The sequence below is a fragment of the Pezoporus occidentalis genome, unplaced genomic scaffold (assembly GCF_034315485.1).
Source record: "Pezoporus occidentalis ecotype Australia unplaced genomic scaffold, CSIRO_AGI_Poc_V1 ctg57, whole genome shotgun sequence".
Taxonomy (NCBI): domain Eukaryota; kingdom Metazoa; phylum Chordata; class Aves; order Psittaciformes; family Psittacidae; genus Pezoporus; species Pezoporus occidentalis.
In genome coordinates, this window is record NW_026915910.1 from 4,766,998 (window position 1) to 4,789,261 (window position 22,264).

General features: G+C 43.0%; 1 long non-coding RNA gene across 1 annotated transcript; it reads right to left on the reverse strand.

Annotated features, from left to right (window-relative positions):
• Positions 1–691: 691 nt before the first annotated feature.
• On the reverse strand, positions 692–16,535 carry LOC134174031 (uncharacterized). Its single transcript, XR_009968479.1, has 3 exons — positions 16,415–16,535; positions 16,208–16,291; positions 692–941 (listed from the first exon to the last, which is right to left on the reverse strand). It is a non-coding gene; the product is annotated as an uncharacterized LOC134174031 (long non-coding RNA).
• Positions 16,536–22,264: the final 5,729 nt, after the last annotated feature.

Consider the following 22,264-nt stretch of genomic DNA (forward strand, 5'->3'; position numbering starts at 1 on the left):
GGTTTCAAAGACACTTTAGTCTCCCCAGACGACTTCATAAAAAACACAGACACTTAGCGCTGCATTCCCTTCCTTCCCCTTTCCCTCCCATCCATTAGTGGAAATAGTAATTACTGTACCCTATATTTCACACTATGATGTCCCCCTGCAGCAGCAGCCTTGACAGCAGTGTTTCAGAGCTGTGTGGGACTGTTTGCATCATTTTGAGCTCAGCTACCTAACACTGAAAGGCTTCACCACAACAACGAAGAATCCCTGTGCAGGGATGCTGGAACTAGATGAGCTTTAAGGTCCCTTCCAATCCAAACCATTCTACAGTTCTACAGCGGGGGTCTCACAAGAGCAGAGAGGAAGGGAACAGTCACTTCCATCAGCATGCTAGCCACAATCCTTTTGGTGTAGCCCATGATATAGTTAGCTTTCTGGGCTGTAAGCACACACTGCCAGATCATGCTGAGCTTGTCAACTGACATCCAAGAGTTCTTCCAGACTTCATTCCTAGCCAAGTCTTCAGCCCAGGCCAATTAGCATTTTCCCAAACAGTTCCCAGTCATGGTCAGGAACTAGGAAGAGCCATTTATTCCTACTTATTCATTCCCATAAATGAATTTGGGTGTGAACAGCTTGTTTTGGAAGCTAAGAGAACTATGAAAGTGGTCAAACCACATCAGGTGGGTTTAGTGATGGATAACAGGCCCCTGCAGTGATTCTGCAGCAGCAGCAGATGTGGTTGAAGGAAAAAAGAACTATCTTTGAAATCTAGAGAGGAAAGCCTCCCATGGCCAGATTCTCAGATGGTGTAGATCAGTATCAGAGTTGTGCTGGTTTATCTGCATCCTTAGAAACAAACAACTGGACAGATACAGAAAGCTTATTGTTTTCTTCATTTCACTTCTTCCTTTATTTCCTACCCTTCCCTCCATGTCTGAAAGTCTTTACCACTGCACAGTGAAAGCAAATAAACAAGGAAGGTTAAAATCTAAAACCACTCATCCAAGTTAATTAAGTTCAGCCAGCCTCAACTACATCATCTGGTAAGATCTGGCAAGTCATGTGCATGTATATGTGTGTGTGTGTGTACATGAATGCCTGTGTATCTCTTCCTCTATTCAGAAAGAATCCTCCAAAAGTGCACCTGTTTTAGAATACGTTATTTCCATGTCTGGCTGTGAGGGGTTTTGATTTTTTTTCTCTTTTTATATTTTCCTTGTCTGTTTCTGTTCTTACAGCTGCTTTCATATTTTTCTCTAACTTCCCATTATTACATTTCCCTCCTTTTATTTATGATGCCTGATTCCCTGTGTACATTATTGCTGCTGTGTTGGTACTTTATTAAATATCATACAGATACTAGAGTGAGAGTGAGTTTTTATGTCCCACACATGGTGTGTCGTAATTGTGGCATTTTTACTTTCCATTAAGAAATATCTCCAGGAGGGGAGGATGGGGACTCGGTTCATTACTTCTATAAACCAAAGAAAAAAACCCAGACAAGCTTGATGAGTTGTTAAGTAGTCTTTAAAGAAGTTCTTAAATCAAGATTAGATGTCTTTCTTAAAAAAGCTCCCTCGTTCAACAAAAGTTACAGGCCTGATAGAGGGATCACTGGTCAAATCCTGTGATTTGCAGTATGAAAAAGACAAACTACATTAAAATAATGTGCATTCTGGCCTTCAAATTTATGAGAATGTAATTAGAGAATAGTGGGTTTAGCTAGCTAGACAAAGACAATGTAAAACTATAACCATCTCAATAATGAAAGCAAAAATTTACTTATTAAAATCTTGGTCTAAAAGAAACAACAAAAGACTCAGGGCAAAGTGAGCACAAACAGAACATAAGAAATATTTTTCTAGTCTCTTGTCTGAGAGATTTCTAAGAACTCTTTCTTCTATGCTATCTTTGAGTATTTTGAAATTTTAAAGTGTTTTATGTCCACAATCCCCCTGTTAGGGAAGGACTGCTCCTACCTCACCTCTACTCTTTCTCTGTAGACATTTCTATGCAGTGCTCCTCTGCTCAGCCTAAGTCTAAGCAATAAGCAGGGTACAGAGTCTTTCAGCTACACCAGTGCTGATGTCCTGGCATTACTAGAAAAATAAGAATGACAATAAACAGGGCTGATTCTTTTCTGGGTATGCATTTTCCCATGATGAGAGCTGGACTGAAAAGGCAGATGTGTGCCAGGAGAGCAGACTGCTTTGGGGCATAAAATGGCCATCACCTAGATTATTTCATGTATGCCAGAGTACTGGCAAGGCAGAGCCTCTTCTGGGACGCAGCTCCTCATTGAGTTTTGACCACTGCCCCTGACCACCTTCCCTCAGGACCAGTTTGTATCTTAAGACTTTTTCATGGGTCTCTGTCCCAACTCTGTCTCTCTCTCTTCTGCAGTAGAAAAGTTTCAGCTTAGGTCTGACCTGAGTTCTTGTCTTTCCTGCTTAAAATTCTGACAATGCTTGAATGCTCACGGGATTCATGGCAGGGAACAATACCTATATCTTCTTGTCAAGGTGGGATAGTCCACTATCTCCCACAAACCCCCAAACTACAACTCCAGAGACATAAGAAATTTTAATACAAAGCTTGGAACACACACAAACCCCCCCCAAAAAAAAGCAATAAAAATATTAACTGAGCAATCAGGTTGACCTTTCTGGCTTCAGTGACATGAAATGAATCTGCAACAAGAAAGGAGTGGTACCAGTTGAACAGTTTGCTTAATTTATTTACATTTATTTCATATACATCGAGCCTTCCCTGTAATTATTGTTGTCTGTGTGTGTGTGAGATGAAAAAAAAAGGCAGGAAAGGACAGACAATGACAATCACATATTTGTCTGCTGCCCTTCTTGCTCACCCTCTGTTGTGTGATGCCTCTTTATTTAGGGAGGGACAGATAATAATATTGGATATATTTAGAGAGGGAGAGATAATATTGGAGGAAAAACTAACAAGCATGCACACACAAAAAGATCAGAAATAAGGATTCAAAACATTGATCTCTAGAGACCAGTTTAGTCTGTTGTGGAGCTATCAACACAATAGCTAAGTCAGGATGACGGGAATTTGTGTTTGTGTGTGTAAACTGGATTTGCTTGAAACAAGTGAGGTGCTTTGAAGTTCTTCAAGTGACTATTTAACAAAGTGACTTTGTATCCCTCATTTAATGGCTGGAACAACAAGATGAGGTTTTCTACTTTCTTATAGCAGACTGTAATTTTGATTGCCCTAGTAAAATCTCCAAATTTTACACACCTGGCCCAAAGGAAAGAAAGAAGGATACCAAACTTCAGTATTCCCAAAACAGTTCAGCGAGAAAAATAGATCTTTGCATTGCAATAAGAAGGGTCAGAAACTAGAAATGAATATGCAATTGCTAAGTCGAATTGATTTCAACACCTAGGTATCTCTGATGGTCTCCACTGGCTCCTAATTCTATGTGCCAGAATACGATTTCAACTATGGTGTATTTAGCCAATCAAAATCAGTCTTTTTTTTTTTTTGAATCATTTCAGCCACCCTTACAGAATACAATATGTCCAACTGATTGTAGAATGTCTTTTATTTGTTACATTTCCTTTTTTTCTCCCTCAGTCTCCCCTCTCCCCATAGATACATTCCTTCCAAGTGTAATTCAGGCTTTAAATACTTTAAACACCTCAGAAAGTCACATTCTACAACCTGTATCAAAACAAAGGACTTCTGCGATTCAACACGGGTAACTGAACCAGCGAATGCTAACATCATCACAATTTCAGTGAAAAACACCTCCCCTATCTGCCAACTCATATCTTCTATCATTCTGTGTTTCTTGCAATGTCTGTGCAAGAGATGCACCTGTGTTTGGTGTGTTCCCAGAGCTGTGGGTCTGACAACTGATTCATTTTATGAAAACCATGATCTGGTATTTGCTCAAATAGGACAACATGAAGTTACAGATGCAGGGTCAAGAGATAAGTTCTTTGGTTTAAGCAAAAATCTACCAAGGACCCCAAAGCAGAGAACAATGAAAGCTCCAGAGCCCACTGAAATGATGGAGAATGAATCCAGTCCCTGTAAAATTGTGCAAACTACTTAGAGGGGTGGTAATATTTGCTATGTTATTGTCAGCCCCTTCGCCAGTTATCAGCATCAGAAGTGCAGCTGTCTGCTGAATAACACATTTGTTTATACAGTAGATTGAGAATACTTGTGTGTGCAGCAAACTCCTTGGGGGTATAAACAATGTGTTTCTGAAGAAGGCCAGTGTCATTAGAATAATCAAGACTTGTAGTATGATAAACAGAGTCACAAACAGAAAGTGCTACCTAGACTCTTGAGTGTGGTATCTCATTCAGTGTCAAGTCCCGAGGATGATCTGTTCAAACAGCATTTCCTGTGGTGCAGACACAGGTTGCTACATGCTTTACAGAGGAACCAAGGGGGAGACATGGTCATGGTGCATTTTGGATGAGACCTCGTCAGCAGCGTGCTGGACTATAGTAGAAATCTCCTTTTCATTTCAAAAGGCCCAAATCCTTTTATCTGTGCAAACCATGTAAAATCTATGAGAGTGGAAGAATGTCCACTTTGTTTACCAGTGAAACCAGACCAAGGGCAAATTCCTTTTGTAGTATACTTAAATTTTCCTCAGAGTCTGTATCAAGGATACTGTCCTCTCTCAGCTACTTTATATGAGTTAATTGTCTCTACAGCAGTCAAGCCTATGAATATCTCATGTTGGCCAGTCATACATACTGCAAAGCATTTTCAGCATTGCAAATGTTGTTTCAGTCCTGTGACTGTTATTAACTTTGTGAGTGTCCTTTTGCGTACAAAGTGTGCAAAATAGCATTGCAGTTCTGTGCAGAAGTGCCCTTTCATATTGTAGTTTACTGCCATGAAAAAGCATTGCAGAATACTGAGCTTGTCCTAAAGTCATATGGAAGTGTTTGAGAGTGCAAATCCTCAGTTTGGTGTTGGGAAAACCCTCTTGGGTAGGAGCAAAAAAGTAGCAGCTTCTGTAGTGGACCCTGGAAAGCATTTTCTTGTCATCTGTGAATTTACCATGGTTTGCTTAATGAAGGGAGCCTAAGAATGATGAAGAGGCATGAATTCAGTGAATGCAATCTGGTATTGCCTCAATGTAACGGGGCCGGCAAACCCTTAAAGATTTCCATTGGAAACGGAGTATGAGTTATATGATGAAATTAGGCGTATCCCTGCCCATTATAGCGGGGTTGGAACTAGGTAATCTTAAGGTCCTTTCCAACCCTACTATTCTTTGATTCTATGACTCTATATCCCTGGCAGAGTTCAAGGCCAGGTTGAACAGTCTTGGGTGACATGGTTTAGTGTGTGGTGTCCCTGCCCATGGCAGGGTGGCTGGAACTAGATGATTTTAAGGTCTTTTCCAACCCTAACTATTCTATGACTCTGTGATTCTGTCTTCAGAAGTGGCTAAATGGGATCTAGCCCTAATGAAAAGCAGAATATATATAGAAATCTCAATGAAAATATGTTTCAAAAAAAATGCATGGAATCCTAAGTTGGTTCATGAGCAAAGAGAGAGAAACAATGGTGAAAGGAAAGTTACAGTCATGAGAAGGTAGTAAAGTTCCAGTAGAAGGGCAGAGACATATTGAATTTGTGTTTTGGTGACAGCCACAAAGATGAGTTGTGCACCAATTTCAGTGCTATTCTTTCAATACCATAGAGCAAATATTGCTTCCTACTTCACCAACTATATCAAGTGATATTAATTGTTAACATACTTTCATGCAATACTTTCTATGAGAACAGGGAACTAAAAAGGTTCATCTTGACAATGTCATTTTATTATTTTATAAATAGTAAGACCCCAGGTGGTCAGCAGAAGCCAAGTGTCTGAATTTTACACGTACATTTCTTTGGTGCTAATAACTTGGTGCGCTGATAAGATTACTGCAGCCATAATGAGTTGGGGAAAAAGGAAGAAAGGAAGAAAACCAGATATAAAATTAGTAAAATCCTGCCTAGAGCTTTTGACTTCTTGACTTTAGTCTCCTTTTCACAACACTGTGATGAATGACAGAAGTCCTCTGAAGCCTGTTAATTTTGTTTTATTCCTTCTGTCCTTTTTTTCTACTTCACTGAACTGAGGTTCTTCCTTTGAAGGTTAAAGATCTCTCCTTAAGTGTATTGCATCTGTTCACTTGTAGAAACAACATGTTCTCAAAATTCATGTGCAGCTATTTAACTTTTGCCTGTCTCCTGCTCCTAGTCTCTCACTATTCCTTTACTCCTGTCCTTTCCACTGTCCAACCAGAAAACATTCCTGTCCTTTCTACTGCCCATCCAAAAAATGAAGGCAGCTATCAAAGACAGTAGAAATTCTGGCAGGAATGAGTTCAGATGAATGGGGTAGTTGGTCTACTGTCTTCAGTAAGAGATACAGAAAATAAAGAAAATAAAAACTTTGTCTAATTCATGGTTCCTTCTCCAAAACCATCCAAGACCTGACGCCTGTATAAAAGACACAGAGTCCAGTAACCTGGACTGTGCAAAGTATTTTACACTGATTTGCACAACATCCTTGTCTTGAAACTGAAGAGACATAGATTTGATGGACAGACCACTAGGTGGATAAGGATTTGGCTAGATGGTTGCACTCAAAGAGCTGTGGTCTATGGCTTGATGTCCAGGTGGGAGACCAGTGACAAGTGGCATTCTTCTGGGGTCAGTGTTGAGATTGGTGCTGTTTAACACCTTTGATGGTGACATGGGCAGTGGGATTGAGTGTGCCCTCAGCAAGTTTGCTGATGACACCAAGCTATGTGGTTCAGTTGACGGGCTGGAGGGAAAGGAGAGGCCATCCAGAGGGAATATGGTAGGCTGGAGAGGCAGGCCAATGCAAACCTAAGAAAGTTCAACAAGGCAAGATCCTGCACCTGGTTTGGGGTAATCCCAAGCACAAATATAGCTTGGAAGGAGAGTAGATTCAGACAAATGAAATTGTTTCCTAGTCTTGAAATGTGCAAGCACATGAAACCAAAAGGAGACACCTAATTTGACTTCCCAAAATATGTAGCCTGGGGAATTCCATCTAGTACTTCCTAGAGGGAATGTATCTTGTCAGAAGATGTTTCATTTGAATCTTTGCTCTGCCTGTATAACAAGATTTGCCAGAAATAATGGATAAAACGAGTCATTGGGAAGGCATGAGGAGTTTTGGAGTTTTTCCTATCCTATATATAGCTAGCTTTGTTCTGGACAAAATAAATCACCTTGTGCCTTAGATTCCACATCTCTTAGAAAGATATGATATTCATCTGATTTAAAGAACTCATATACTCCCCAGATTGCTGTTATGTATGTACAAAGTAGGAAACATGTGAGCAAACTCTTACAATAAGTAAACAATAAAACATAGAGTTCCAAAGTGAAGAATGGGGAAAACAAGGAAAATTTGGATCCCTCTCATTCACATTAACCAGTGTTAAAACAGCTGCACAGACATTTTAGTTGAATAGATGCTGCATCACCTCCTGTGCATTAAAGCTAAATAGCCAAATAAGTTTGTGCTGACCTAAATTCCCTTCGTCCTGTCACCAGCTCCTTGTATTGTTGACACAAGGTGGTTCTTACTCTTTCCCCAACTTCTCTCTTCCTGTCTTTCCATCACTGGTGGTAAGTCATTTGCTGCACAGATGTTTCTCTCAAGCCATTGCAAGGTTATTTTTCAAGTGACTTCTTCCAGCAGATGTTCCCCAGTTCCCAGGTGTATGCGTTGTCCTCTCCACTGAGCTGAAACTTAGTGATGCACTTGACATATTGTAGTACCGCTGTCTCTTTGAGCTGGAGGGTCTGCAACATTGCACATCATTGACGTCTCTGCTCATGTCAGGCTGCTGGGTGACAGCTTCCCTCAGCAGTAGGCCCCCTGCTCTTCTCCTTGATGGTTCTTCATGTTACAAACTTACTACGTGGGCTGCCCAAAGCAGCTTTCTGTGGTGCCTGAAATGAACTTATTGCAGTGGTGTGTGTGCCCGAAAGAAAAATTAACTTCACCTATTATTCAAGCAGCCAAGTCCTATTTCCCTATAGAATCAGAGAGGAAAGCCAGATGCGATAGCTAAAGGACATCTATAAAGTAGCATTTTGAATACAAACCTTCTTCCCATTACCTGGGGAGTCAAGGTCATGTAAGCAGGTACAAGAGGAAAGCTGTGTAAATCATAGAGCTCCTTCCCTCAGAGTCCAGAATTTAAGTCTGCCTTAGGTTCTGTGGTAGATGACTGAATACAGGTATTTGGCCCCGTTTTCCCTTGTGATCGCTGTTTTCCTGTACAGTTCAGATGCTTTCCTAGCTTTCATCTTTTGGCGTTAATTTCACTTTTTTTTTTTTTATAAACATTGCAGTGGTGCAGACTGTCTCACAATGACAGCCCTGTTTGGTTCAGCTAATATCTGGGCTAGCTTTAGCCTCAGGCTGTGGAACAACTCCTTGAAAGCCTTCTGTGAGACAAAATGATAAGTAGAATCTTTAATTATTATTATTTTTAAATGGATACTATATATTAAACTGAAAGAAACAGCAACCTGTATTAAATTAGAGAGAAAAGGAAACCTGAAAAGACATATCCTCTCTCTACCCCTTTCCTTAATTTCTCCCATCTGAACTCTTTTCCCAGGCTCTCTCATTCAGGTGGCCATGGGCAGAAAAAAAAAATGGAGCCAAATCCTCAAAATGACTCTCTGTAGATGGGCAATATCTGGCCATAATAGGAACATGACTACAGTTAATGGGTGCTGTCTATTAGCACTCAGCTGAAGTAGGTAACCATATGAACATAGTTTTGCTACTAATGGTATCTATGTCAGGAAACACAAACTGATTCCTGCAGATACATAAAGGTAAAGTGCCTGTCTACTTGGAGTACTTCACAAAAAGGTGAAGTCCTGTCCCCACCATTCTGCTGTCTTCAGCAGGGACAGCAAGCTGTTTCTTCATGGTTTTCTTCCAGTTCTCTATTTTATATTGCACCCTTCATTACTCCTCTTCCTGTTGAAGGTACAGCTCTTTCCTCATTTCTGGACCAACAACATTCAGTATTTTAGCTCCTCACCACTGAGCCAACAGCAAAAGAGAAAGGAACTTGAGTGTTTACTGACAGGCAAGCTTGCAGAAGTGGGACCAAGACAAATCTCCTGGCAGACATCTTGGCTACATCTCTGCTAGTAAGCTAAGCAAGTGTCAGGATCAGCTCTGTCCCTGAGGCCAGCTGGCACAGTCTATCCATTTCCTTAGTATTAAACAGCCTTACCTCCAAAATAAAATATCCCGTTCCAGCTTGCCTGCTGGGGACAGTGCCTGGTGCATGCTGGCTCTTGAGCTGTGCCTGGGAGTTGTCGGACAGTGCTAGCTAGCCTGGATAAACAACATACCAGAGACTATATGAGTAGTCCAGAGAACGCCAAATTCCAGTGTTTGCTTCTGTGCAATTGTACTGGTTTGTTTACTAGCACAGGCACATCCCATGCATATATGCATATACCCAGATATGTACATACATATGTGCATGCATGTATGTATTAGTAGGTAAGTGTACGATATTTCCTAAGCAAGTATCTCCATACTATCATCCTCTTCCCACCAGCTTGTTGAAGTCACACTGCTTGAATATGGGTGCGAAGCTTCTTTTATAGGCAGGTTTTGCATATTGTTGTATACTTGATTTCATTGATGCTGATAACTTTTTAATTCACAATATTGGTGTCTACTGTTTTACACAGGTCCATTTTACACCTTTATGTATGATCATGAGGGCTAGAAGAATGAATGGGTTTTGGAAGTCAGCAAGAACTAGGATAGCCTGAATACTAGCACCCCACCATGAACTACAACCTCAACTCTCTGGAGCAAATGCAGGTGAGGAAAGGTAATTAACGCCTGAGCAGATATGTGCAGACAGATGCAAGCTTGCATTTTAAGCTGGTTAGACATAAGCCAGCTGCTGCCTACAGTCTGATCTCAGATCATGCTGGTGTCTGATGGATGAAAAACTCAAACTAAGCTGAGTACAGGCATGAGTCTTTGCCCCTTATCATCTGTATAGGCACATCTAGCAGGGCTGTCATAGTTTTGATCCAAGTCAACCAACACACTCATTGCCTGATCACGTTTCAAGGCCAGCATGAAAGAGGGATATACACCAGTAAACTATTCTTTTTTGGTGTGGTAAAACACACGTGCAAGCAATGTCATATGTCACAATTTAAACCCAGCTGGCAACTAAATACCACATAGCTGCTTGCTCACCCCTGCTTCCCTGCAATTCCTTCGTACCCTGCATCCCAAGCAGGATGCAGAGGAGAATCGAAAGAATGGACCAAAACCAGGACATCATGTCATTTGGCTTCAGAACAACTAAGGAATGGTTCTACTTATTCATTAGTGTAGACATCCCTTAAACACAGGCATGTACTGTTCTGTTTAGATCTTCCAGTCACATGTTCCCATCCACCTTGAGTCAGCTAATCCAACTGTGTGGTTGGGTGGTCTGGCTGAAAACTATTGCAAGGCAAGAAATATATCAACATTTATCAACCAATGACACTTGTTCACTGCCTTTTTTCAGTGCAAGAGAGAGTAGGTCTGCACACACAGGACTAGGGGAGAGAAGAGTACAGCATCACTCTGTACTTGAATTAGTTTTATCTGTCCTGGAGCTGGCATCTGACTGGAAGAACTGAACATCCACAAAGATGCCCTGGGAAGTTGTGTTCACTGCATCAGCCAGTGGTTTTATGAAGGATAAATTTCCTTTGGACCTTGTGAGAGACTGATCTGAAATCAGACTCCACTGTCCATTGTCTCAAAGATTTGTTTGAGAAGCTGAGATGGAAATCCACCTATCTTTTGTCTCAGAGATGGGTGGGAGGAGTTGAGGTAAGACTCCAGTGTCCTTTGCCTGGGAGAAGGGTGTGAGGAGCTGACTGGGACTCCACCATTCATTGCCTGAGGGATGAGTGGGAAACAGCTGAGATAAGACTCTTCCATCCATTACCTTGAGAATTGGTGTGAGATGTTATCCCAAGAATTGCTGCAGACATGTGTGTCAAAGAGCTGGCTGCAAGACCAGGGAAACTGGTCCACCAGGAACGCATAATACACTATGTGAACAGCAGAGGTACTCCCCCTAGCTCTTTACAAAAGGGGTAAAGATGATCACCAAGAGACATACCACCAAGAGGCACATTGCCAGGGAGCCATTGCCATGAGGATGACTCCAGAAGGACACTTCCGTGAGGACACTCTCTGCCGATGACTACTATGGACCCTGAGGGACACCCTCCATGAGACATCACCATGAGGGCAACTCCATGAGACACACTCCATGGGGTACCTTCAAGGGGACTCCAGAAGGACACCTCTACGAGGACACCCACTGCCGATGGACTCTTGAGGGACACTATTCAGATACCAACTACTAACCCTGAAGAACTCCCACCCCCAATGACGACGACAACAGATCACTGGGACACTGCTGGATCCATGGTGGTGACGGTCTCTCTCTCTCTCTGCACGTGGAATTCTTACTTCATTTTCTACCTTTTTCCCAATCTGTCCTATTGCTATCCTCTTTATTACAATAATTACCCTTTTTTTACATAACTGTCTTTTTGTAATTTGTAATAAGCAAACTGTCCGATTACGGTACTTGACCGTGTTTGTGTCTTAATTTCACTGTTGGGATCATGAATTGAAACAGGGTCTGGCACTGGGGCTTTTCTCCAATCGGACCATAACAGACCATTTCTGTCAGGCCAAATAAAGTCACTTGTGTAACCAGATATTTGTGTAACCAGGTATGCACAGTTCTCTGTCCTAGCTAAATTGCCTTGCCCTTAAACAGGCTTCATTATCACAAGGATTATATTGCTCCAAGGGTTTAAGATCTGGTTGTGTATAACTTCCAACTCTGCTGTACATACAAACAGAGAGATATAAAAAATAATCATTTTAGTAACGTATTCAAGTTCTACTCTCACAAATACACCCAAATATGCTAATTTTACCATATTTTGATGTTGCATTCAAAAACATAAATATACATCACAAATATTTAAAAAGACAGGGCCAAAATCTTTCTTTAAGCAAACTGTCTGTACTCAAAGGACACTAAGAGAATTATGGGAAAATGGGTGTAATTTGAAATGGAGAGTTTGAGTCCTTTGGTTTGTCATATTTGAATGGAAATAACATTCAAATACAGTCAAATAAAAAGCTCCAGGTGTTCTAAAAGAGCATTGTGCTCACTGGAAAAGAAAAAGAAGGGAAAGGAGTAGAACAGGTAACTACTAGAAGCAAAGAATGTCATTGGTATTTTACTATCACTATTATTATTAATTGCAAACCTTATTAGTAATTAATAGCAAACACCATATACAAATATGAAAGTAAGTTATTGCAGTCAAAATATGACAGCAGGAAAACCAGCCTAATTTTTAGACCATTACACAAATATATATGTAGTGTCCCCATGCCAATCTTTCTGGGAAATAAATAAATAAATAAATTAATAGATTCATATATTCATAGATTTTTAGGGCCAGAAGAGGCCATTGCAACCATCCTGGTTGAGTCTTTCCTGAAGACAGGCCTTAGAATTTTATTCTTATGTCTGGACCATAACTTTTCTGAGCTACACTGTACCTTTTCAAGTTGCATGTATTTTTGATTTAAACACTTTTAGTAACAGACAGTCCACTATATTCCTGGGTGAGTTGATTTGATAGTTAATCACTGTCACTTTTAAGTGTTTTGTTGTTATTTCCATGCTGAAATCATCTAGATCTAACTCCAGGGATTTTGAGTAGCCTTTTTCTGCCAAATCACAGAGACGCGAGCCTTCTATAAATTTGTGATGATGTCCACCTGTAAAAGCTTTGGCCTTCTTCTCTAGTTCCTAAAATCACAAAAATTTTGTCACCAGGTTCACTCAGGCTCTTGATTATACAACATCCAACTCTCTTAGGCATCAAAGAAGTCAACATTCCAAAGCACCTCACCTTTACCTTATCCCTGAAAGCACATGGCCTTCAGTTTGCTGTCTGCCTACAAAGTTTGTTAAGCACTTTGAGAGCTTTGGATGAAAGCCATCTTATAAATGCACATTATAGTACTGTCATTATTATTGTGTTGTCATTCTGTCTTCTTTACAAAATTGTTTCATCCTGCTGTAGCTCTTGCAGTTTAATTACTTGTCTTTAAACTAAAAGCCCCATTGAACAAAGGAAGTAAGTATGAGCACATTAAAAATAATTTGAGTTTTCTGTATTATCACTATTATTACTGCAAGTTCATAGCTTACTGCTTATGACTCCAGCTCATCATGAGTGCCAAGAATGTGCAGCAACAACAGACAGCATGTAAGTAAAGCGGAACTTACAATACCACTTGCTGAGCAAAAATATCAGAGGAAAAGCAGTTGTTAGGTGGTGGCCTGATCCCACTGGGTGGGTTGTTGTACTTCAGAATTTACTAGCTTTGCACATGTGTGCTTAGGAAAGAGAAAGATCCCATCTCCAGTTCCTGCTGACCCCAGAGCTGTAAGGAATAGAGAGTACAAGGTAGAGATGTCTACACTGGATCCAGAAATGCTGCCCCTGTGAGAACCAGGTGCACTGAGGTTGGCACCATCATGACTGCAAGGGCATGCCACAGGCAGGATCACACTGGGGAGGTTAAGCAGGATCTGAAGCTTTTAGCTGATAGCTCCGGCATGACTTCATGAGAGGCAGCAAGTGTGAAAGGTCTGAGGCATGCCCTGCATTGTGCGGTCCTTCTCTGGTTGCTGTGAACACTGTATACTCACTCTTACAGAAAGGGAAGCCAAGGCAAGATTTTCCTAATCATTGATAGCTGAAGTGCAGGCTCCCTCCCCACCACACATTTCCAGATACTTTTTTTGGACCAGCAATATGGCTTGTGCAGTCAAGGTGAAAGCGCTGTTTGATTTTAAACCCAGTCCTTCTCTTGATCTAGTTGTCATGTGTCAGAACAAGAGCTAAAAACGAATGTGCATCCATGGCCACAAGACAAACTTTCACCACCAGCTGGTCATAAGGTCAGACCCACAAAGGCAAAGGTCCCATATGAGGAGAAAAAGTACTTTTGTTCAAAATAACACAACAACCCTGTGGCAGACATGGGAATAGAGCTTGTGTTTTCAGAGCCTTTGCCTAGTACACACAGACCACAAATAGGAAATGTTTAGATATTAAAAAAAGTTTCTCTCTGAAGGCTCATACGGAAGGAGAAATTCCCTTTACCATCAGTTCTTTCTCATCCTTCCACTAAAATAAAGGGAAAGAGAATGGTATGTAGCCAGCTTGAACCTGATTCACACCACATGAATTAAAAAAGCATGTATACATTTTTGAAGACTGACAACTGTTGATACCAATTTCAACACATTTGTAAAATCTACATACAGGTACAGGTAGTGATGGAAAGATGCTTAAAGCTGCAGCCTGAGACTTACTTGGATGGTCTGATTACATCACAATACCAACAGTTCCTGAGCATGAACAACACTGAAATACACCATTTACACCACTGAATCAAAATATGGCCCCTCACATAAATTTGCTCTAGGTCACCTAATTCTCAAACAGTTCCCAAAGATCGTGAATTCATGTGGTTCAACAACTTACTTAATCTATTTCAAAGAGTTTGTATCAGGGTCAGTGAATAGGCTTTGACACTGTATAGATGGTCAGTGGAGGTCTTTTTCTGCCTTCATGTGTAAAAATTCCCCAGCACTGTCACTATAGAAAAGATTAATTTTCTCCAACTTTAGCAATTAAAATGTTAGCTATTCCACTGAAGTCAGCCATCTGGAGATAAGGTGAACATCCTCACAAGGGTTGTTTGCTCATCCTAAAATAAATTTCTGAAAGTAATAAGGTAAAGAGTCTCTGGAGAAACATTTCTTTTGCCTTTTAAATAGAAGGAGCCTAATTAAAGAGTCTAATTTAGCCAAAATGGCTAAACGGGCAGAAATGAATCTCATATCTAACTCTGTATATTCAATGGTTACATAAATCTCTGCATGTGACCTCACCAGAAGCTGCAGATAAAGCTGATTTTGTTCACCAGATAGGACCAGTAGTATTAATAATCATTAGTATTATTATTATGTGTTATATAACAACAACAACAGCAATAATAATAATAATAATAATAATAATAATAATGATAAATTATTAGGGAGACCATTGTTAGAAGCTATTGAAAAGATGCATTAATAACAATAAAAAAAAACAGAAGTTATATTACAGGAGGAAAACCCATTTGAAAAGCAACTCAGTGCAGCTGAACAAAAAAGGCTCAAAAGATTCAGGCTGGCCCCAGTGCAAATTATGTGATAACATCTTATGATTACTTTGTGTCTGACACAGTTTTAGCTTGGGATACAATCTGTCATTCTGGATTGCTACTGTGTGTTCTACACCAGGGAAAAATACATATCAGTAAAATTTACCATCTGTGTCGTTATGTGACTACATAAATTTCAATCTGAGCATATTTGTTAGTTTTAATTCCCAGATACTCTATTTCTCACTAAAGCTGTTATTCATATTAGCTTTTATTGTATAAGCCATACACTGTCTTTAGGGGTCTTCTTCAGAAGTTGGAAAAAATCTGAAACCTGTATTATTCACAAACTTCAGGTCAGGGTGTGCAATGCTTTTACGCAAATGCCTTCTTAAAGTCCATCCTTAAAATTGACATGGAGAGGTTAAGGATCACCAGCAGTTATGGTGGGTTAAAGCTTAACTGCTAATCACTCCCTCCCTGCCTCCGTCTCATTATGTCATACTTTGTGTTGGGTTGCCACTCTGTAAACATAATTTGATTAATCTTACCCATGCTCTAATGCCTACCTGTGAAGAGATATAGGCTGCAACATGAGGAATGTGGAAAAGTCAGTGGAGGTTTAATTGGATTAATCTCTATGTTCTACATATACACTGGCAACTTTCGTGACAGCTTAGCTAACACGATAATACACAACAAAGGTATCTGGTATTCAGCCGGGTCCCACACCTTAGCTAGGGGGGATACACCTGGGAAAGCTTCAGTATGCAACAGAATAACAGGCAGCTGACAAAAACCCTGCTCTGATATTGTCACAAATTGCTGTATCTGAAGAGCATTATTTGATAAAACTCATACCCCATTTTTAGTGGTTCAAAGGAATGGCTTTCAGATACAGGGTTCTGCCAGACATGAGCTCTGAACAGCACCTTGTTTCTTTCCCTAGGAAAAGCAAAATCACACTAAGAGATGGTCTGAAGGTGTTGGCAAAATTTCTGTGAAAGGAAGGGTGACACAGGTAAAGAACAATACTGAACAATGACAGCATGAATCAGGGAGAAGCACCTGTCCCACTGATTCCCAGGGAGTAATATGGATGTGGCTACACTGGATGAGAAGGGAATCCCTCCAGGACACAACAGGGCCTTTGTTCCTCACTGTCAGGCAAGAGGAAAAAAGCCTGGTATATAGGTATATACAATTTTTAATTTTGTTCAACAACTTTGTTGATGACATGGACAGTAGGATTGAGTGTCCCCTTCAAAAAGTTTGTCGATGACACCAAGCTGTGTGGTTCAGTTGATACGCTGGAGGAAAGGGATGCCATCCAGAGGGACCTCGACACACTTGTGAGGTGGGCTGATGCCAACCTCATGAAGTTTAACCATGACAAATAAAAGGTCCTACACCTGGGTTGGAGTAATCCCAGGCACACCTACAGGTTGGGCAGAGAAGAGATTCAGAGCAGCCCTGTGGAGAAGGACTTGGTGGTGTTGGTCGATGAGAAAATGAACATGAGCCAGCTTCAGTGTGTACTTGCAGCCCAGAAAGCCAACCGTATCCTGGGCTGCATCAAAAGGAGCGTGATCAGAAGGTCAAAAGAGGTGATCCTGCCCCTCTACTCTGCTCTTGTGAGACCTCACCTGGAGTACTGTGTGCAGTTCTGGTGTTCTCAACATAAAAAGGGCATGGAACTGTTGGAACAAGTCCAGAGGAGGGCCATGAAGATGATCAGGGGACTGGAGCACCTCCCATATGAAGATAGCCTAAGAAAGTTGGGGCAGTTCAGCCTGGAGAAGAGAAGGCTGTGTGGAGGCCTCCTAGCAGCCTTCCAGTATCTGAAGGGGGCTATAGGGATGCTGGAGAGGGACTCTTCATTAGGGACTGTAATGATAGGACAATGGGAAATGGGTTAAAACTTAAACAAGGGAAGTTTAGACTGGATCTAAGGAGGAAGTTTTTTACTGTAAGGGTGGTGAGGCACTGGAATGGATTGCCCAAGGAAGTTGTGAAAGCTCCATCGCTGGTGGTGCTCAAGGCCAGGTTGGCCAGAGCTTTGGGTGAGGTCACCCTGCCCTTGGTAGGTGGGTTGGAACTAGATGATCTTAAGGTCCTATCCAACCCTAACTATTCTATGATTTTATGACTCTATAATATATATACACACACATAATATATATACAGTGTTACATATATATATACACATATATGTATATTATTAGTGTAGGCATGAGCTAGGTGGATGGAAACCTTTGCCACAAGAACAGCTCTGTCCCATAGTGTGACAAAGATTGCGTTCCATCTTGCTCTTAGGACATCTTAAACCCTGCTATATCCCCCCTTAAAGCCAACCCGTAATGAAAGCATATCCATGCTAGCCTTCACCTTTGCAAAACTCATGACAGTGTACCTACACAGTTCAGATTTTCTGAAGTCATCTCATTTTCTAAAGGCATGGAACTCAATTTCAGATTAAGTCTGCCATTTGACTGATTTAACTGTCTCTGATCCATCAAAATGGATTGGCTCATTTTATGTTAAAAAGCACTGACTTCATTGAACATAGTGTCCAGTTTTATTCCAGTCCATTTCAGACCTACCTGAAGAGCTTGATATGCAGTGACCTGACGTCCTTGTCCCAGATGAATTATAGATTTCAGTTTCTCAGATTTTGATGACACTTATGTTCCTCTGTCTTGAAAAGATTCCCTAAATGATTTTGTCTTCTATAGGCACCAGTGATTACAATGCACTACAGTCAGAGAATTGCTGAGGTGAGCAGCTCGAGAGAGGCCACCTTCAACACCGGAGAGGGGGAGAGATCAGGGTCCAGGAGCCTCAACTCAGAGGGACAAGAGCCACCGAGGGAGCCTCAAGCCCTCCACAGGACCTGCCCAGGAGCCGGCAGCTCAGCTGACGCCAGCAGCTGACTCACAGGGGGCGGAGCCAGGAGCGGCGGCACCAGCCCTGGGTGGGTAAAAACCTGCCTCAGGGAGCGCGGCGAGGGAGTTTGTGCGGCAGTTCGAGCGGGATGGTGAGCGCTCCCCTGAGGAACAGGGCCTGGTCTGGGAGCTCTGCTCTGGCTGCCCCGGCGGTGGCCAGCGTAGGCACCCAGACAGAGCCGATGAGAGGGGAGGCTGCGGTGCAGAGCTCGGGGTGCAGAGAGTGCCTGCACTGGTCTGGTGAGGGGAGGGTGCACAATGGGCAGGGCTGCCCTCGGTGCTCCCTGGTGGAGGTCCTCCTGCAGCAGGGGCTGAGCTGCGGGATGCTGTTAATAGGCTGCGAGATGTCAGGGAAGCTGAGAGGAAGCAGGAATGCTTGCTCCTGGCCCAAACTGTGCAGGGGCCTCGAGCTTCCCCTCTAGCTCATGAAGGAAAGAAGGAGGCCGTTAACCTGGGAAGCTGGGAATTAATGACAAAAAAAAAAAAAAAGTCAACAAGAAAAGGAGGAAAAGGACAATCAAAAGCAAGGGGCTTCCTCCTAAATCTGTTGTCCCCATCCAGAACCGCTTTGCTGTCCTGCAGGGGGCTGATGAGGAAGCGCACTCGAGCCAGAAACAGCCGGCTGATGCCCTGGTAAAGAAGATCTCTACTGGTGCTGCCAGGAAAAAGCGGCGGGTCGTAGTAGTAGGGGACTCTACAATGAAAGGGACAGAAGCATTCGTCTGTCGGCCTGATCTGGACTCAAGGGAGGTGTGTTGCCTACCGGGGGCATGGATCAGGGATGTGACAGAGAGGCTGCCTGCTCTAGTAAGTCCCATGGACTATAACCCACTCCTGGTGATACATGTGGGTGCTAGGGATATAGATAGTAGTAGCCTGGGGAACATAAAGAAGGACTACAGAGCCCTGGGAGAGGTGGTTAGGGGCTCTGGAGCTCAGAATGTCTTTTCGTCAATTCTCCAGGGTACAGGGGAGGACCTAAAAAAAGCTAGGAGGATTGGCCAGGTTAATAAATGGTTAAAAGGGTGGTGTCATAGTCAGGGGTTTGGGTGTCTTGAACACGGGACCCAAGTTTGTAGGCCAGGTCTACTGGGGGCTGGTGGAGTTGGTGATCGTGGTTTTGGTAGGAGGCTTGCCAGACTGGTCAAGGAGGCTTTAAACTAGATATGTTGGGGGAGGGGCACATCATTCCATCCCAACACACCCAGTCAGTTGCCAGCACCTATAATAAATGCTCGGAGCAATGTAGAGATATCCCAGCCGCTCCAGCCAATGAGCTGGCTTTATTTGGAGCTTGGCTCAGATGCCTCTATACAAACACCCATAGCATGGGGAACAAACAAGAGGAATTAGAGGTGTGTGCACGTCTATAGGGGTATGATATAATAGGCATCACAGAAACATGGTGGGATGGCTCCTATGACTGAAGTGTTCGAAGGGAAGGTTACAGGCTTTTTAGAAAAGACAGGCCTGGCAGGCGGGGAGGGGGAGTTGCCCTTTATGTTAGGGATAGGCTGAAGAGTATGGAACTCTGTCTGGGGACAGGTGAGCACTTAACAGAGTTTGTGGGTCAGGGTTAAAGGGAATATAGCTATGGGAGACATTACTGTGGGGATCTGTTACAGACCGCCTGATCAAGGAGACCTGCGGATGAAGCACTCTATAGACAGATAGGAAAAGCCTCACGCTCACAGGCCCTTGTTTTCATGGGTGACTTCAACCACCCTGACATCTGTTGGAATGATGGCACGGCCCGGCACAAGCAATCCAGGAGGTTCCTCGATTGTGTGGAGACAACTTCCTTCTGCAAGTAATAGAGGAGCTGACAAGGAGAGGTGCCATGCTTGACCTCGTGCTCACCAACAGGGAAGGGCTCGTTGGAAATGTGATGCTCCAGGGCAGCCTTGGATGCAGCGATCATGAGACGGTCGAATTTGAGATCCTCAGGACAGTGAGAAGAGCGTGCAGCAAGCTTCCTGCCCTGGACTTCACAAGAGCAGACTTTGGCCTCTTCAGGAACCTGCTTAGTAAGGTTCCATGGGATATAGCCCTAGAAGGCAGGGGGGCCCAAGACTGTTGGTTGATATTCAAGGATCACTTGCTACAAGCTCAGGAGTGTTGCATCCCAACTAGAAGGAAGTGCAGCAGGAGGGCCCGGAGACTTCCTAGGATGGATAAGGAGCTGCTGAGGAAAATTCAAATGAAAAAAGAGGCTTATAAAAAGTGGAAGCAAGGACAGGCGGCCTGGGAAGAGTACGGGGATGTTGTCCGAGAAGCTAGGGACCAGGTTAGGAAAGCTAAGGCCCAGTTAGAATTAAACTTGGCTAGGGACGTTAAGGATAACAGGAAGGGATTCTACAGGTACATAGCAAATAAAAATCACACTAGGGAGAATGTAGGCTTCCTCAGGAAGCTCTCAGGAGAACTAGCTACACCGGATTTGGAGAAGGCTGAGGTTCTGAATGACTTCTTTGCCTCGGTCTTCACTGGCAAAGGCTCTGACCACACCACCCAAGACTTGGAAGGCAGACGCAGGGACTGTGAGAATGAAGACCTTGCGCCCACTGTAGGATAGGATCTGTTTTGAGACCATCTTAAAAATCTGAACGTGCACAAATCCATGGGTCCTGATGAAATCCATCTGCGGGTCCTGAAGGAGCTGGCGAATGAAGTTGCTAAGCCACTGTCCATCATATTTGAGAAATCATGGCAATCAGGTGAAGTTCCCGATGACTGGAAAAAAAGGGAAATATAACCCCCATTTTCAAGTAGGGGAAAATGGATGACCTGGGGAATTACAGACCAGTCAGTCTCACCTCTGTGCCTGGCAAAATCTTGGAGCAGATTCTCCTGGAAGGCATGCTAAGGCACATGCAAATCAACAAGGTGCTTGGTGACAGCCAGCATGGCTTCACTAAGGGGAAATCCTCCCTGACCAATTTGGTGGCCTTCTATGATGGGGCTACAGAACTGATGGACAGGGGTAGAGCAGTTGATGTCATCTACCTGGACTTGTGTAAAGCGTTCGACACTGTCCCACACTACATCCTTGTCTCTAAATTGGAGAGACATCAATTTGATAGGAGGACCACTCGGTGGATAAAGAACTGGCTGGCTGGCTGCGCACAAAGAGTTGTGGTCAATGGCTCAATATCGGGCTGGAGACCAGTAACGAGTGATGTTCCTCAGGGATTGGTGTTGGGACCAGTCTTGTTTAACATCTTTGTCGCTGATGTGGACAGTGGGATTGAGTGCACCCTCAGCAAGTTTGCCGATGACACCAAGCTGTGTGGTTCAGTTGATACGCTGGAGGGAAGGAATGGCATCCAGAGGGACCTTGACACGCTTGTGAGGTGGGCTGATGCCAACCTCATGAAGTTTAACCATGCCAAGTGCAAGGTCCTACACCTGGGTGGGAGCAATCCCAGGCACAGCTACAGGTTGGGCAGAGAAGAGATTCAGAGCAGCCCTGTGGAGAAGGACTTCGGGGTGCTGATTGATGAGAAAATGAGCATGAGCCGGCAGTATTCGCTTGCATCCCAGAAAGCCAACCGTATCCTGGGCTGCATCAAAAGGAGCGTGACCAGCAGGTTGAAGGAGGTGATCCTGCCCCTCTACTCTGCTCTTGTGAGACCTCACCTGGAGTACTGTGTGCAGTTCTGGTGTCCTCAACATAAAAAGGACATGGAACTGTTGGAACAAGTCCAGAGGAGGCCACAAGGATGATCAGGGGACTGGAGCACGTCCTATATGAAGATAGCCTAAGAAAGTTGGGGCTGTTGAGCCTGGAGAAGAAAAGGCTGTGTGGAGATGTCAGTATCTGAAGGGGGCTATAGGGATGCTGCGGATGGACTCTTCATTAGGGACTGTAATGACAGGACAAGGGGTAACGGGTTAAAACTTAAACAGGGGAAGTTTAGGTTGGATATAAGGAGAAAATTCTTTCCTGCTAGGGTGGTGAGGCACTGGAATA